We start from the raw sequence: 16,311 nt of genomic DNA, 5'->3' as shown, positions 1-16,311 counted from the left end.
TCCACATCTTCCAATCAGAGGGTGCCGCCGTGCCTCGTGACCTGAGGTGATCCCGCCCCTCTTCGCTGGGAAGAACATTGACGGGGAGGCGGGGCTGGTTGTTATGGTGACATGTTTTTTTTTTTTTCCTTTCCGCCCAGAAGCCGGATATCTGACAGTGACTAGGGGAGGACTGGAGGAGCTGAGGAGAGAGGAGCGGCTGGGGCTCATACACGTACAGCAGATAGACGAGAGCCGCCGCCGCGGGCTGAGGTGAGAAGCGGGGTGACGTCACCTGTCACATGACCTGCGGCAATGGGGGGCTAAAAGCAATTGACTGACGCATCCTCTGCTGCGTGTTGTTGCCTATAGCAACTAATTAGCAACAAGGGTGCTGTTTCCCATAGCAACCTGTTATGGGAGACTGGGTTCAGAAAGGCTCCTGCCTGTTTTACCTCACAGTGAAGAGAACCTGTCACCAGTGAGCCTGGCCATGTCTCCTCAGACCCCCCATTTATTTTGAACGTATTGATGCAATTTTGAATCGTTCTCTCTCTCTCTCTCTCTTTTTTTTTTTTCCTGCATTTGTGAAGAATATTTGTATATTTATATTTGTGTGGGTTTGTCTGGGATGCAAAATGTGTTTTGGCGTATAAACCGCATAATTTTTCTGTACTTGCAGAGCTGCAGGTGTTACTTGGGCCCTATTTCTGCAAACACGTGACGTGCTTGTGGTGCCGTTATTTATGCACCCCCCCCCCCCCCCCCTGATCGCGGGTAGCCTTCGCATGATAAAATGTGCAGAAACGTCTGCCGCAAAATGCGTTGGCACAGTGCAAAATTTGGTGTGCGTGAGTTTTTCTAGTGTATTTTTGGGGCAAAGGGAGGCCCATTGGAATGAATAGTACCGCTCCGAGAATGCACTAAAACAACGCAGGAAAAAGCAAAGGTAAAAACAAAATGCAGGAACCATCGCTCAGTGTTGGGTAAGGATGAGCTCCGGCGTGTTCGCACTGAACACGTGCGGAGCCCGCCAGGAAGTCGGCACCCGCGCTGCGCTAATCACAGCCAAGCAGACATTTCCCCATCTCTGCAGCAGAGGATCGGGAAATGTCTGCCTGGCTGTGATCAGCGGAGCGGGGGTGCCGACTTCCTGGCGGGCTCCGCACGTGTTCAATGCGAACACGCCAGAGCTCATTCTTAGTGTTGGGGCCCTTTCACACAGGGCGGATCAGTAATGATCCGCCTCCGTGTGTCCGTAAGCTCAGCGGGGATCGCTCCGTATATCCCCGCTGAGCCGGCGGCTGACAGGGCCGTCTCCACACACTGTGCAGGGACCGCCCTGTCTTTTCTCCGCTCTCCCCTATGAGGGATCGGATGAACACGGAACGTGTGTCCGTGTTGATCCGATCCGCAGACGGAAGAAAATCGTATTTTTTTCTTCTGTCTGCGGATCGGATTTTCTTTCGTCCGCAAAATCGGATCTTTGCGGAGGCGGGTGATTACAGGTGTCAGCAGATGTTTATCCGCTGACATCCGCAATCACATAGGGACCAATGTATGTCCCTTTTTCATCCGCAAACGAATGGATGAAAAAGCGGACATACGATCCGCAGGTGTGAAAGGGGCCTTAATAAACACAACAGTAATATCAGTCTGTATGTGCAGCATAACATGCTTTGTTTTATATTCACCGTGGAACCTAAGGGGTTAATCCTCCGCATTGTGTAAAAAGGCTGTTTGATCCTCCCCTGCTTTTCGCTGTCCCCAGATAATTTCCTGATAACACAAGTCTATGGAGTCAGGTTGCACATGCTCTGTTTGGCGTGTATTGCTAGAGAGGTGTTTTTTTTTTTTCCTTTTTCTTTTCTTGGGAGAATGCATGTGATCAGCACAGAGCCAATCGGCACTGTCCAGACAAAGGGTCAGGGGTCTTGGAGTCTCTAGAACAGTCAGATAACTCTTCCTACAAGCTTTAACCAGTGCTCGGCCGGGCACTGATAGAAGTCACAAGACTGCTGATGAGAAAAGGTATTTAGCAGTTCATATTTACTAAAATAATTGCATTTCCGTGTACTGTAGGAGATCAGATATAGTGACTGGGTTTAGTAACGCTTTAAAGCAGAGTTCCTCCCAAGAATGGAACTTCCGCTTTTCGGAATCCTCCTCCCCTCCGGTGTCACATTTGGCACCTTTCAGGGGGGAGGAGGGAGCAGATACCTGTATAATCCAGGTATTTGCTCCCACTTCTGGGCATAGATCGCCACGACGACCTTTGCCACGTCCGACGCTTACTTGCCCCCTCCCCAGCTGTCTTCTGGGAGACACACAGGTACCAGAAGACCAGTGCGATCGCGCAGCGCGACTCGCGCATGCGCAGTAGGGAAATAAGGCCCCGTAGACATTCCGTGATTCTGCCTACTATCCAATTTCAGCACAACACGCTGTTCACATTCAACATGATTCTGCTGCGGTTGTCACACAACACGATCGCATACAGTTGGGGCAAACCGAGCTTTTACAAATCACCGGAAGCTTGTCACCTGAAAAGAGCAGGAGTTTATTTTCGAGGGACAAACGCACATAGGGAAGCCAATATTTACTGAATATGGACGTGTGCCTATAAAAGGGCGCTAATGTCACCAGCACCCCCCCCCCACACTTTGTTTATGTGTGAGGCTGGGTTCACACTACTACACTACTTTCATCCTACTTTGCTCTGCTACATTGGTCCTACATTTATCCTACATTGGTCCTACATCCATCCTACTTTCATGAACAGGATACTACTTTGGTCCGACTTCAATGATATTCAATGGGCCTGAAGTAGGATCAATGTAGGACCAAAAGTAGTACAGGGAGCATTTTCAAAGTCGGACCGACTTGTGTAGGACGCTACAAGACGCTCTCATAGGGAAACATTGAACACAGAGCAAAGTAGGATGAAAGTAGTGTAGTAGTGTGAACCCAGCCTAATGCAGGCCAGGAAATTACCGGGTCGTCAGCTGATTGGACTAGAAAGTCATGTGACCTCAATGTTCAGCTAGAGATGAGAGATCAGTGGATGCTCATCTGGAGCCCTAAAGCTGGCCGTGCATTAGAAGAATTGCATTTGAAAATGTTTGTTTGGAGAACGTTAGATTTTCTACTCGTTATCTAATTTTCAACTACAGTGAGCAGAAAATTCAAAGGAGGAAATTTTATTTTTATTTTTTTCTTATGCACATAAATTTCTACCAGTGAATGTGGTTTTCTTTGGGGAAAGTCCATTCACTATAAAATTGAATCTTAACCGCTTGAGGACCGCCGCACGACGATATACGTCGACAAAATACATGTACGTCCCCTTTAAGATCCCCGCCGGCGGCGCTCTGGCAACCCGGTCCTCTTCTCCATGACCGTCCCCGCGGGAACAGCGGACCTGATCGCCGCCGGTGTCCCGTGATCGGGTGACAGAGGAAGAACGGGGAGAGGTAAGTGTAAACAAACCTCTCCCGTACTTCCTAGTGTGGCTGTCACTGATAGTCTGTTCCCTGTGTTAGGGAACCACGATCAGTGACGTCACACGCACAGCCACGCCCCCCTTAGGGCACACTTAACCGCTTCAGCGCCCCCTCCTGGTTAACCCCTTCACAGCCAGTGTCCTTTTTACAGTAACCAGTGCATTTTTATAGCACTGTTTGCTGTAAAAATGACAATGGTCCCAAAATGGTGTCAAAATTGTCCGATGTGCCCGCCACAATGTCGCAGTCACGATAAAAATCGCTGATCGCCGCCATTACTAGAAAAAAAATTATTAATAAAAATGTAATAAAACGATCCCCTATTTGGTTGACGCTATAAATTTTGCGCAAACCAATTAATAAGCGCTTATTGCGTTTTTTTTTTTAACAAAAATATGTAGAAGAAAACTGCGGGGAAATTTTTATATATATGTGTGTGTGTGTATGTATATATATATATATATATATATATATATATATATATATATATATATATATATATATATATATATATATATATATATATATACCGTATTTATTGGCGTATATCGCGCACTATTTTCCCCTTAAAATAAGGGGAAAATCGTGGGTGCGCGATATACACCGATAGCCGCTTCCCGCGCGCAGTTTGAAATCCTGCGCCGACATATACCGAGTGCAGTACACTCGGGTACATTTGGCCAGGCTCGGCTTCGCTCGTGCTCACGCCTAAACGTCACAGAGCGTGAGTGCGAGCGACGCCGAGCCTTGCCGAATGTACCCGAGTGTACTGCACTCGGTATATGTCGGCGGAGGCATTGGAACTGAGCGCGGGAATCGGGGACTCGACGTGAGGCGCGCGCTGGAGAAGCCGGGAGGACACCATCGAGGCCGCAGACGGACGCTGGGAAGACACCAAAACTGTAAGTAATAAAATCATATAACTTTTTTTTTACAGGAATTTCGGGGGCAACATTAGGGGTGCGCGGTATACGCGGGAGCGCGTTATACCGCGATAAATACGATATATATATAATTTTTTGGGATATTTATTATAGCAAAAAGTAAAAAATACCACCAAAAGAAAGCTCTATTTGTGGGGGAAAAAAAATGGCAATTTTGTTTGGGAGCCACGTCGCACGACCGCACAATTGTCCGTTAAAGCGACTCGGTGCCGAATCGTAAAAAGGGGCCAGGTCTTTTACCTGCATAATGGTTCGGGGCTAAAGTGGTTAAAAGTAATTTTTTTAACTACTTTGAAGTGGCATTTCATCAAATGTACTGATAAGACTTTTTGGACAAATGTTTGTATTAACGTTCGTTCGCAAATCTACTGGTGTATGGAAGAGATGCTGGTGATGTAAATTGTGATTCCCCTGTGCCCTTCAATCTGCTGCCTTTTCTCTGAGGCTCCATGTCATGCTGTCATAGCTGACTCTGTCTTTCAAGAGTCCCATTCATTCCTTGTTTACCTGGCGTGTCTACCCCGCCCCCCTGTCAGAGCTCTCCACCCTCCTCCTTTGGAGGGACTGACCCTATTTTGGGAACAAATTTCTAATTTCTTCATCGCTGCTCAAATGTCCTCCCTTTTTAGGTTCCATGTAGAGATCTAAAGAAATAAATGTATTCATTTATTTGTATTACACTAAACATTTTTTTCATCCTTCAAAATATTGTGTTTTTAAAAAAAAAAAAAAAACATGTCTATGGATCTTATAAAATCTCCTTCCCCGTCATTTCCCTTAAAGTGACACTAAAGGTTCACTTTTTTTTTAACCACTTCCATACCAGGAACTTACGCACCTTCCCGCCCAAGCCAATTTTCAGCTTTCAGCGCTGTCGCACTTTGAATGGCAATTGCGCGGCCATGCTACACTGTACCCAAACAAAATTGGCGTCCTTTTTCCCCCACAAGTAGAGCTTTCTTTTGGTGGTATTTGATCACCTCTGCGATTTTTTTTTTTTTTTTTTTTTTTTTTTTTTTTTTATATACTCGAGTATATACGGTATTTGAAATTCTTTATAACAGAAATAAGGAAAAAGGTGTTATATATATATATATATATATATATATATATATATATATATATATATATGTATATATATATATATATATATATGTATATATATATATTTTTTTTTGCCATGTTTGTTGAACGACAAAACGTGCGCAAATCGCAATGCCATACGCCCCTGGCTCTGTACCAAAATTTGGTACATGAGCTTCTTTGGTGCATTTTTAGGAGCGGAGGGAGGCCCATTCAAATGCATGGTGCCTCTTTTTAAAAATGCGCCGCAAAAAAAAGCAACAGGTGTCGCTTTGCACAGTAAGACGAAACAATAGAGCCACTCTTGGACAGCAACATTGTCATCCTGTGGAGAGGGCAGTGTTATATTCATTAGCAAATTTAGATGGTCTTGACTAAAAAAACAAAACAACTCTTTAATCAGTTTTAAACTTTATTTTTTATTTTTACGTAAATTAATTAATGCATATCCCCAAGGTGCCCCTGCTGCCATCTTTGCCGCATGGTGCCATCTTGATTTGTGGCACGCAAAGGAAAGGCCAAACCTCACCCAGTCTGATGTCATACTTCTTTTGCATGGTATAAAATCATTTGGTTATCTGTCTATGTGACACAATTCAGTGGTTTCCTTCCCTGTCATGTTCTGTGCAGAGATCGTTCTTTGCTGTATTATTTTATGGTTCCTTCATCAGCCGCTAATTATAATGCTGCTTTCCTGGGTCATTGTACATAGTACAGTTCATTGATCAGCAAACCTGTTATTAGTGGAAGGTCTTGCACTTATCCCATGCTCAGCAGTCCTGTTTGTGTCATGCATGAAAGGCTTAGACAACTGACTCTACCTGTGTCATACTCTTCATATACTTTTCAGGCTTTGTTCATACTGACTTTCGCCGGTATAAACAACCAGTACAGCATTTCAGTACAGAATTTGTCGCACCAATACAGGACTTGCCACTCACTTCTGTCCCCACCCTGTATGTATGGAGGACAAGCATTGTCCCTTTAAATCTGTGTGGAAGAAAATGGTGCCAAGGCCTGGGGGATTTGCAATTTTTTTTTCACTGGCTATTTGTCGGGGCAATGGCTGGTGTTAGTGTTTCAATCATCACCACATTATGGTTGATATGGTGTCAGGATGATTGAAGCGCATTATTTCTATTCTTACATTGTAATATTAAATGAAATAGTTCAACTCCTCCCATAATGCAGAATCAGTGGGAGCCCTGAGCGTGCCACCTGCCACTGTCGCCTGCCACTGGATGCAGCATACCACCTGCCACTGTCGCCTGCCACTGGATGCAGCATACCACCTGCCACTGGATGCAGCATACCACCTGCGCCTGCCACTGGATGCAGCGTGCCACCTGCCACCGGATGCAGCATGCCACTTGCCACTGTCGCCTGCAAGTGCCACAGGGAAAGACTAAGTTATAACACTTCTGGCAGCCTCTCCTCAGCGCTATGGAGTCTGAGCAGGTAAACTTCCACATGCACCTTTTAATGGGTCCTATGCCAGAGGGAGGGCGGGCGGGCGGTGAGAGATGATGCAGTTATCCCTCTGCTCGCCCGTGACTGTACCTCCTGGCAAGAGCAGCCTTCGTGGCCCTGGGAGGAACAGCAGTGAGAGATGATATCATCTCTCTGCTTGCCCGCCGCACTGCTAACAGAGCAGCCTTCGCGACCCGGGGATAAGTTCATCTTTTGACAAACAACAATAATATTGCAGTGATCGCTGTATAAATCTCAATGGTCCCAAGAAAGTGTCCGATCTGTCCGATAAAAATCACTGGTCGCCGCCATTACTAGTAAAAATAATAATAATAATAATATTACAAATGCCATAAATCTATCCCCTATTTTGTAGACGCTATCATTTTTGTATAAACCAATAAATATATGTTGTTGAAATTTTATTTTTTTATTCTTTACCAAAAATATGTAGAAGAATACACACATAAGTGTGTGTGTATGTATGTATGCATATATATATATATGTGTGTATGTGTGTATGTATATATATATATATATATATATATATATATATATATATATATATATATATATATATATATATATATATATATATATATATATATATATATATATATATATATATATATATATATATATATATATATATATATATATATATATATAAAAATATTTTTTTTTTTTGGGGGGGGGGGGGATATTTTATTATAGTAAAAAAATATTGCTTTTATTTTAAATTTACACCATTTTTTTTTTTTTGTTTATTACGCAAAAAGTAAAAACTGCAGAGGTGATCAAATATTAACAAAAGAAAGTTCCATTTGTGGGGAAAAGGGACATAAACTTTGTGTACAATATCGCAGGACGTGCAATTGTCAGTTAAAGCGACGCAGTGACATATCACAAAAAATTGTCCTTAAAGGAGTGTTCACCCTAGAAAAAATTTTTTTCACCTTAAAGGGGAGGTTCACCCTATAAAAAAAATTCTAACACTACATCCAGCCCAGTTCTGCATATAAAATGACACTGACCTTTTTTTTGTTTGCCGTAGATAGCGTTAAGCCTTAGAATTCACCGCGGCTTCCGGGTAGGGAATCCCGCGGGAGTGGGCGTTCCTATTGACATGCTAAACGACGGCGCAAACAGCGCGTCACGACTTCCCGAAGGAAGCTCGGGTCGGCTCGGCTCTATTCAGCGCCTGCGCACCGGCGCTGAATAGAGCCGAGCCGACCCGAGCTTCTTTCGGGAAGTCGTGACGCGCTGTGTGCGCCGTCGTTTAGCATGTCAATCAATTGGCATGTCAATAGGAACGCCCACACCCACGGGGTTCCCTACCCGAAAGCCGCGGTGAATTCTAAGGCTAAACGCTATCTACGGGAAAAAAAAAAGGTCAGTGTCATTTTATTTGCAGAACTGGGCTGGATGTAGTGTTAGAATTTTTTTATAGGGTGAACCTCCACTTTAATGCAATCTATGCATTAAGGTGAAAAAACATCTGATACTGCCGGCCCCCCTTATACTTACCTGACCCCTCGAAAGTCCCGCGCGCCTCTTCGCCGCTTAGCCTGGCCGCTGATTGGCTAGAGCGGATGGATTGAGAGCAGTGCAGCCATTGGCTGGCGCTGCTGTCAATCACATTCAGTGACTCGGCGCGCCCGCAATTACTGACCACCAAGCGAGCGCTCGCATGACTGTGGTGAGTAATTGTGGGGAGGACCAGAGACAGCCGCCGAGGGACCCCAGAAGACATGGATCGGGGCCACTCTGTGCAAAATGAACTGCACAGTGGAGGTAAGTATAACATGTTTGTTGTTTTAAAAAAAACATTTTTTTTTCCTTTAGTAACGCTTTAAGTGGTTAAGCTGGACCCAGGCAGACAACTAAGTACACCTTTGAATTACACGTGTAAGACTTGTCTTATCTGCCAAAAGATTTGTAATCCTGTCTAGCCAATTTTGTGAGTCATACACCTCTGTCACAGGACAGGCAGGAGGGTGACACCACTTCCTGTATAAAAGTTGGGGTATGTAGTGGTTTCACCTCCTCATCTGCTGATTGGACAACAAAGTTACAGAAAAACAATTATAAATCAACAATTTTGCTTTCTCAACTTGTTCTCTGCCAATGCACAAAGCCTCACTGACTCCTATAGCTGCATTTTTTTCTTTCCTAGTTTCAGTTGATATTTAACTTTTACCAGACTAAATAATTTGTTACTTCACTTAGGGCCAATTTACACCACATGCAGTCCAGTGCGTTTTTTTTCTGCATCAAAAACGCATGGAAAATAGGTTGTATGGTTTTTAATATCATAGTTCACACCAGTACTTTCAGTTCCAGCGCGTTCCAGTTCCAGAAAAAGAAGTAGAACTTTTTCTGCACAGGACTGTACTGGAACGCTGTAAAATGCACTGGAACGCTCATGTCCTTTTTAAAAGTGTTACTAAACCCAGGACCCTGCATTCACTATATCTGGTCTCCCACAGTACACAGAACATGGAAATGCAATTATTACCTTTTTCTCATCAGCAGTATATAGCAGTCTTGTGACTTCTATCAGTGTCTGGTAAAGCTTGTAGAATTAGTTTTCATACTGCACTGAGCTATCCTATTGAGATTCAGGACCCCCCGACCCTCTGTCTGGACAGTGCTGATCACATGCACCCTCCCAGGAAAAAAACAAAACCTCTCTAGCAATACACACCAAACTGAGCATGTGCAGCCTGACTCAGTAACTCTGTCTTATCGGGACCTGTTCTGGAGTCGGTGGAAGAAGAGGAGGAGCTGTGCATACAGGAGAAAGCCTCTTGAGGGGGGAGGGGGCGAGCAGGCAAGTCAGGACACTCTCTACTTTGCAGATAGAGAAAGGAGCTGTGTGTTAGTGGGCTTCCTGACACTCCTGCTCGCCCCCTCAAGAGGCTTTCTCCACATCAGGGAGAAAGTGTTGCATTACTGTGTGGAGTTACAGACAGAAGAACAGGAAGTGAGGATTTCTCAGAAGAAATAAGGACATTTATAAGAAAAATGGAAGGATGAGGTATGTGAAGGAGGACTACACTAAGGTAAAGGAAGCTATTTAGGGAAAAATAATTTTTCCTTTACAACCGCTTTAAAGAGAACCTAATCTTTACATCTGGCATCTGTAACCCACTGGTGGCTGATGATGTCCAATTTCTGTGCGGAAAACTGTACCCTGTGTTTTTTGAAGGTACAGGCTTTAGGTGTTATCTAAGGTCTGAAGTGCATGCATTGTGGCTAATCTAAGGGGTGACGATGCAGGAAATGAGGCCGATCTGAGGTCTGGAATAGCAGGAATTGTTTCTGGTCTGAAAGCACATTTCAGCAAACCCTCCTTAAGGCTGGGTTCACATGATTGCGAATTGGGTGTGGGTTTCCATTCGCATATGGAGCCGGTTCACACAGCTCTGCAGCGGCTCCACTGTGAATTGCACAGAAGTCTTGTGCGGTGTCCGGTCCATTTTTGAGGTCTGAATTCAGCCCTAAATACGGACCTTAAATTTGGACGCACCGCACTCCTGCTGTGAGCCGCTCCATGCTTTGGTGTGTGCACTATAAAGCACTATATATAGGGGTGCGACAGTGCTTGCGCATTTCATGCAGCTTAGTTGTTTCAATGGGCTTCCTTGGGCACAAGAAATCATACAGGAGTTTAGGACCAATAGGCAAAGATAAAGCAGGCACAGTGATTTAATAATAAATTGACACTCGCAAGCAAAGCAATATCAAAGAGCAGATGTCACAGCCGAGTTCTACGTACGTTTCGTCCAGTGGATTTCGGCAGACATACATTGTTGCACGCCCCCTACTCTTAAGTGCCGAATCATGTACTAGGTACGCAACTTTGTCACGGTATAATGTGGTTATATGGTTGGCAAGTGGATAAGGGGGTTGGTGCGCATTTGGTGCGAAGAGTTTGTATTCACTGTAGTTGGAATTTCTCACTGGACTATAATTTGATATTATGATTTCTGCACACTGTACATTTTTGATGTGACAGCGCAACACTATTTTTGGAAACAATTGACGTGGGTCACTTGTATACAGTCACAATTAATTTAGATATACATTTCTTAAAATATTTGTTATTGCATTTATATCTGCTATTGCATTGATTTTTTTTTTTTTTCCTAGTGTCGGTTACCTTTTGTATTTTAGAGCATATCAAATATGTGTGTGTGTGTGTGTGTATGTGTGTATATATGTATGTATATATATATATATATACATACATACATACATACATACATACATACATACATACACACACACACACACACACACACACACACACACACTATATGTATGTGTGTGTGTATATATATATATATATATATATATATATATATATATACACACACACACACACACACATTATTTATATATATATATATTACACAATGTGTGTGTATGTTTTGAAGGGAGGGCTATGCAACTTTTTCTTTTCTGCTTGTTTTTTTTTTTTTTTTTTTTTTTTTGTATCTTGTGGTGGGTGTGATACACATGTGGTGTAATGCCACATACACACAGTCAGAATTTCCGACAACAAAAATTTGAGAGCCGGTTCTCAAATTTTCCAACAACAAAAGTTGTTGTTGTCGGAGATTACGACCGTGTGTACACAATTCAACGCACAAAAATTCTACACATGCTCGGAATCAATTTGACGCATTCACGGAATCATTAAACTTCTAGGCTCGTCGTAGTGTTGTACGTCACTGCGTTCTTGACGTTCGCAATTTCCGCAACATTTGTGTGACCGTGTGTATGCAACACAAGTTTGAGCCAACATCCGTCGGAAGTTGCACTTTCTAGCATGGTGAAATGTATTTATATACCCTGCTGTGAGTAGTACCAGCTTTTTAAAATGTGGCTCCAGTTCACCCTGAGATCGACAGCCCAATGTTGTATACAAATACAGTACCAACCTTAAGAGATTCCTAAAACGCACCAAACTGTCATGCATTGTGCAGATTTTGACTTTCAGAAAGGTGCAGTAAATGCTGGGGCTCACTCACATCGCATCCCACAGTGTAGCCTGGTTACTTGGAAACCTTAAATATCATTGTTTCCTGAATACATAGGGGGTTATTTACAAAAGGCAAATCCACTTTGAACAAGCAAGTGCCCTTTCAAGTGCAGTCGCTGTAGATCTGAGGGGGACATGCAAGGGGGAAAAAAACAGCATTTTTGCTTGCATACGATTGGATGATAAAATCAGCAGAGCTTCCCCTCATTTCAGAGCTTCCCCTCAGATCTACAGCGACTGCACTTGCAGTACACTTATAGTGCAGAGTGAATTTGGGTTTAGTAAATCAACCCCACAGTGATGTTGGCTTTTTATACTGTCCTTTTTTTATTTAATGCTATACAATATTGGAGCTGCGTGTTTTCTCCTGTGAGTAGCTCTACATAGCCGGAGGCTATTTATCTCTTGTGAGTTGTTAGAAATCCTAAACTTCCAGGCCTAGGGGATTCAAATCTTTTACAATATCTTACATTACAGGCCCTATTTATAAGCTAAAGCTCTGTGTTACTGTTGTAGCTGACTTCACGCTTTTTTTTTTTTTTTTTAACTGCTCGTTATGGATGACCGCCATAAATATTCCACAAAGTATTTTTGGTATGCAAAACTGGTGTAAAAAATTTGAAACACTGGCCAAGTTGGTGCTAGATATCAGAGATAAGCCAAGAAAGCCAAGCCCATAAATGTATAGAAAAATGCATTGCTAATCGCAGAGCAAAGCGCATTCAGTAGTGTGTTAAACGCACATCAAGTGCGCTTCAAATGCATGTAAACGTGCAGTTTCTGTTGTGAAAGGGCCTTTAGGGTTTTTTTCCCTACAGATGCAAACCATTTTTTGCTGGAAAAGTTCACATTGTTTGTGGGGAAGACAGGTTCTATGAAGAGCATTAGTCATGCAGATAATGAAGGGCTTGCTGACGGAGCTCTCCACCCTTCAGCAACTAGACTGGCTTTCTAGCTTGAACGCAGACTCCATTCATCTCTATGTGAGTGATCATAGGAACTGCCATGCAAGAAGCCTTCTTTTGAATGTTCTGCCCACCAATGCCTATTCTGCATTTGTAAGTCCTTAGTAGAGGGGAGCAACTTGTGACATTTTACAGCATTTTTCGCACCCAGAATGTGTCCAGGCAAATATATTGGGTCTGCAAACGTAATGGAAGAGCTGCACGATTAATCGTGAAGAATCGAATTTGCAATCTTTTTCCCTTCCCGATCTTCAAAACAGCATGACAATCTTTCTAACAAGTGCAGAGAGTTCTCACAGCTGGATAAACAAAATCCAGGCAGCCTGCAAAGTTTTAATACAACACACGAATAAGTGGAAACAAAGTATTTTTTTGTTCTTTTATCAAAGGAAAGAACTCTGGCGTGTAGATGAAGGAAGTTTAACCATTTGTGGAACCTCCACTTTTCCGAACCTTCCCCTCCTCCGGTTTCACATTTGGCACCTTTCAGGGGGGTGCAGATACCTGTATAATACAGGTATTTGCATCCACTTCCAGGCATAGACCCCCGTGGGGGTTACGCCACAGCACCCCCCCCTGGGCTTCTGGGAAACACACAGGTCCCAGAAGACAGCAGGGACCAATGAGAACGTGCAGCACAACTCGCGCAGTAGGGAATCGGGAAGTGAAGCCGCAACGCACCACTTCCTGAATCCCTCACCGTGGATGGCGGCGGGGGCAGCCGAGAGCTGAACGATTGATCGGCTTCAGCTGCCGACATCGCGGGCACCCTGGACAGGTAATTGACCATTTATTAACAGTCGGCAGCTGCAGTATTTTTGTAGCTGCTGGCTTTTAATATTATATTTTAGGTGGACCTCTGCTTTTAAAGACCAAACCTTTTTCTGACATTTGTTGCTTGCAAGTAAAAAAAAAATATTATTTTCTGCTAAAAAATTAGTTGGAACACCCAAAACATGATGGGGAGATATATAAGAGAGATTTTTTTTTTTTTTTGCAGAGACCCTAGAGAATAAAATGGTTGTTGCAATATTTTCTGTCACACCGTATTTGCACAACGGTTGTTCAAACGCAATTTAAAAAAAAAATACACTTTAATGAATTAAAAACAAACTAAACAGCAAAGTTAGCCCAATTTTTTTGTATAATGGAAAGAAGATGTTACACCGCGATAATTGTGATCTTTATTCTAAGCAAAAAAAAAATGTGATTCTCATTTTAGCCAGAATTGTGCAGCTCTATTCAGTACTTGCCATAATTTTCTTTCCTTTGTGCCTCTTTGTGGCAGTGTGTGACATATGCTACCATGACGGCACCAGGAAAACCTTTTTCCTTACTACGCTCTCTCTTTAAGGGCCCTTTCACACGGAGCGTATCAGTAATGATCCGCTCCGTGTGTCCGCAAAGCTCAGCAGGGATCCTCCGTAAAATCCCCGCTGAGCTGGCAGCTGACAGGGCGGTCCCCGCACACTGTGCAGGGACCGCTCTGTGTTTCCTCCGCTCTCCCCTATGGGGGATCGGACGAACACGGACCGTAGGTCCGTGTTCATCCGATCCGGCAGATGGAAGAAAAATAGGATTTCTTCCGTCTGCAAATGTGGATCTTTGCGGAGGCGGACAAATTACGGGTGTCAGTGGATGTTCATCCACTGACACCCGTAATCACATAGGGACCCATGTATGTCCCGTTTTCATCCGCAAACGGATAGATGAAAATGCGGACATACGGTCCGTACGTGTGAAAGGGCCCTAAGGCCCCTTTTCACACGGGCAGACCGTACAGGTCCGCCTGACAGTTTTTTAGGCGCACCTGAATGGGCGCTATGTGCACCTCTATGGAGCAACAGATGTCCGTGGTGACATGCCCGCTGACATCCGACCCGTTCTGATCCGCCAAAGTGTGACATAGGAAAACACTACTTTTCCATCCATCGATCGGATGACAACTGACTCCGAGGTCCATCGTCATCCGATTCCTCCATAGGGAAGAGCGGCGCTCTGACAGGTCGGTCCCTGCACAGTGTGCAGAGACAGACCTGTCATCTGCCTGCTCAGCGGGGATCGACGGAGCGATCCCCGCTGAGCAAAGCGGGAACCCGCACACGGACAGCCCTGTGTGAAAGGGCCCTGAGACTTATTATCATGAGGCTACCTTCACACCAGTGAGAATTGTCATGTGACTTTGGAGGCAAACTCTAGTATAATAAATGGGGCCGTGTTCTACAGGAGAACCTGTTACTTTATCCATTCAGTGAAAATGGCAAACACACGTTTGAATGATGGGCACAGCTGGATACTGTCAGGTAGATAGAAGTACACCTTTACAGGTAGACTGTTATTCCAACACTGTCCTTGTCAAGTTGTGGGGTTCAGTGTCTAGAGACGGCTGCAGATCCCAGAACCCACAAATGTCCAGTATAATCTCCTATTTCTACATTCCCATAATGGGTCTACATGTTGCAGGCCTAGCACAATCCAGTTATGTGCCCAGCAATTGTAGGGCTGCTGTTTGGAGTGATGTACTAGAAGCAGCTTAGCTTGTCATTTGTGTGAACTAAGCCAGTATTATAAAGCTGTTTTCCTGCCATCCGCCAGTGCAGTGTGCAGAACCTAAGAGGCATGCTGCAGTAGCGAAGATCCACACTGGTATCTGTGTCATCTCTGTGAAGGGTGTACTGAATATATTCCTGAACTGAAAGTCTGCAGGTATGTGTCATGAAGGCTGCATAACAATATCATTTACTTTGGTATCTTAGGTGTCAACCTTTCTTTGTTCTGAGACACAAGGTATCTGTGTGTCTGGGTTACTGAATCCCAAATATCCGTTCTAAAATCCTTCTCTTTTACTTGGCTTGGTTCAGGGATCCAAATGACATTTGGACATTGCTTTATAAATTGTGTTAGTGGGAAGAAGGAACTAGAATTCAGTCTATGGTTCCAACCCAATTTTTTTAGTTTCTATTTGCTGAACTTCATCGTTTTTGGTACAATAGGGAGAGTTGGCTATTGTTATATACTGTTTGTTACATTCTCCCTCACTTTCTGTTTTGTCATTGGGACACAAAGGGAAATCTTCCCAGTGGGGACACCTTATTAAAGACATGACGCGGGTTTCAAGTTCTAACCCAGTGGTGGCGAACCTTGGCACCCCAGATGTTTTGGCACTACATTTCCCATGATGCTCATGCACTCTGCAGTGTAGTTGAGCATCATGGGAAATGTAGTTCCAAAACATCTGGGGGGCCATGGTTCACCATCACTGTTCTAACCCATTGTTTCCAAAACTATGACTGGGGTTCTGCTTTAAGCCCTGGGAT

At 43.8% G+C, this 16,311-nt stretch overlaps 1 protein-coding gene across 1 annotated transcript in view; it reads left to right on the top strand.

Moving 5' to 3' along the window:
* The first annotated feature begins 88 nt into the window (after nucleotides 1-88).
* The window catches only part of ARHGAP1 (Rho GTPase activating protein 1), an 85,395-nt gene continuing 69,172 nt past the window's right edge, over nucleotides 89-16,311 (top strand). The window contains exon 1 of the mRNA XM_040328206.1: nucleotides 89-252. The gene's annotated coding sequence lies outside the window, so the exon portion shown is untranslated. The remainder of the gene's footprint in view (nucleotides 253-16,311) is intronic.

This window comes from Rana temporaria, chromosome 11, assembly GCF_905171775.1.
Source record: "Rana temporaria chromosome 11, aRanTem1.1, whole genome shotgun sequence".
NCBI classification, from domain to species: Eukaryota; Metazoa; Chordata; class Amphibia; order Anura; family Ranidae; genus Rana; species Rana temporaria.
This window is presented reverse-complemented; position numbering and strand designations above follow the sequence as displayed.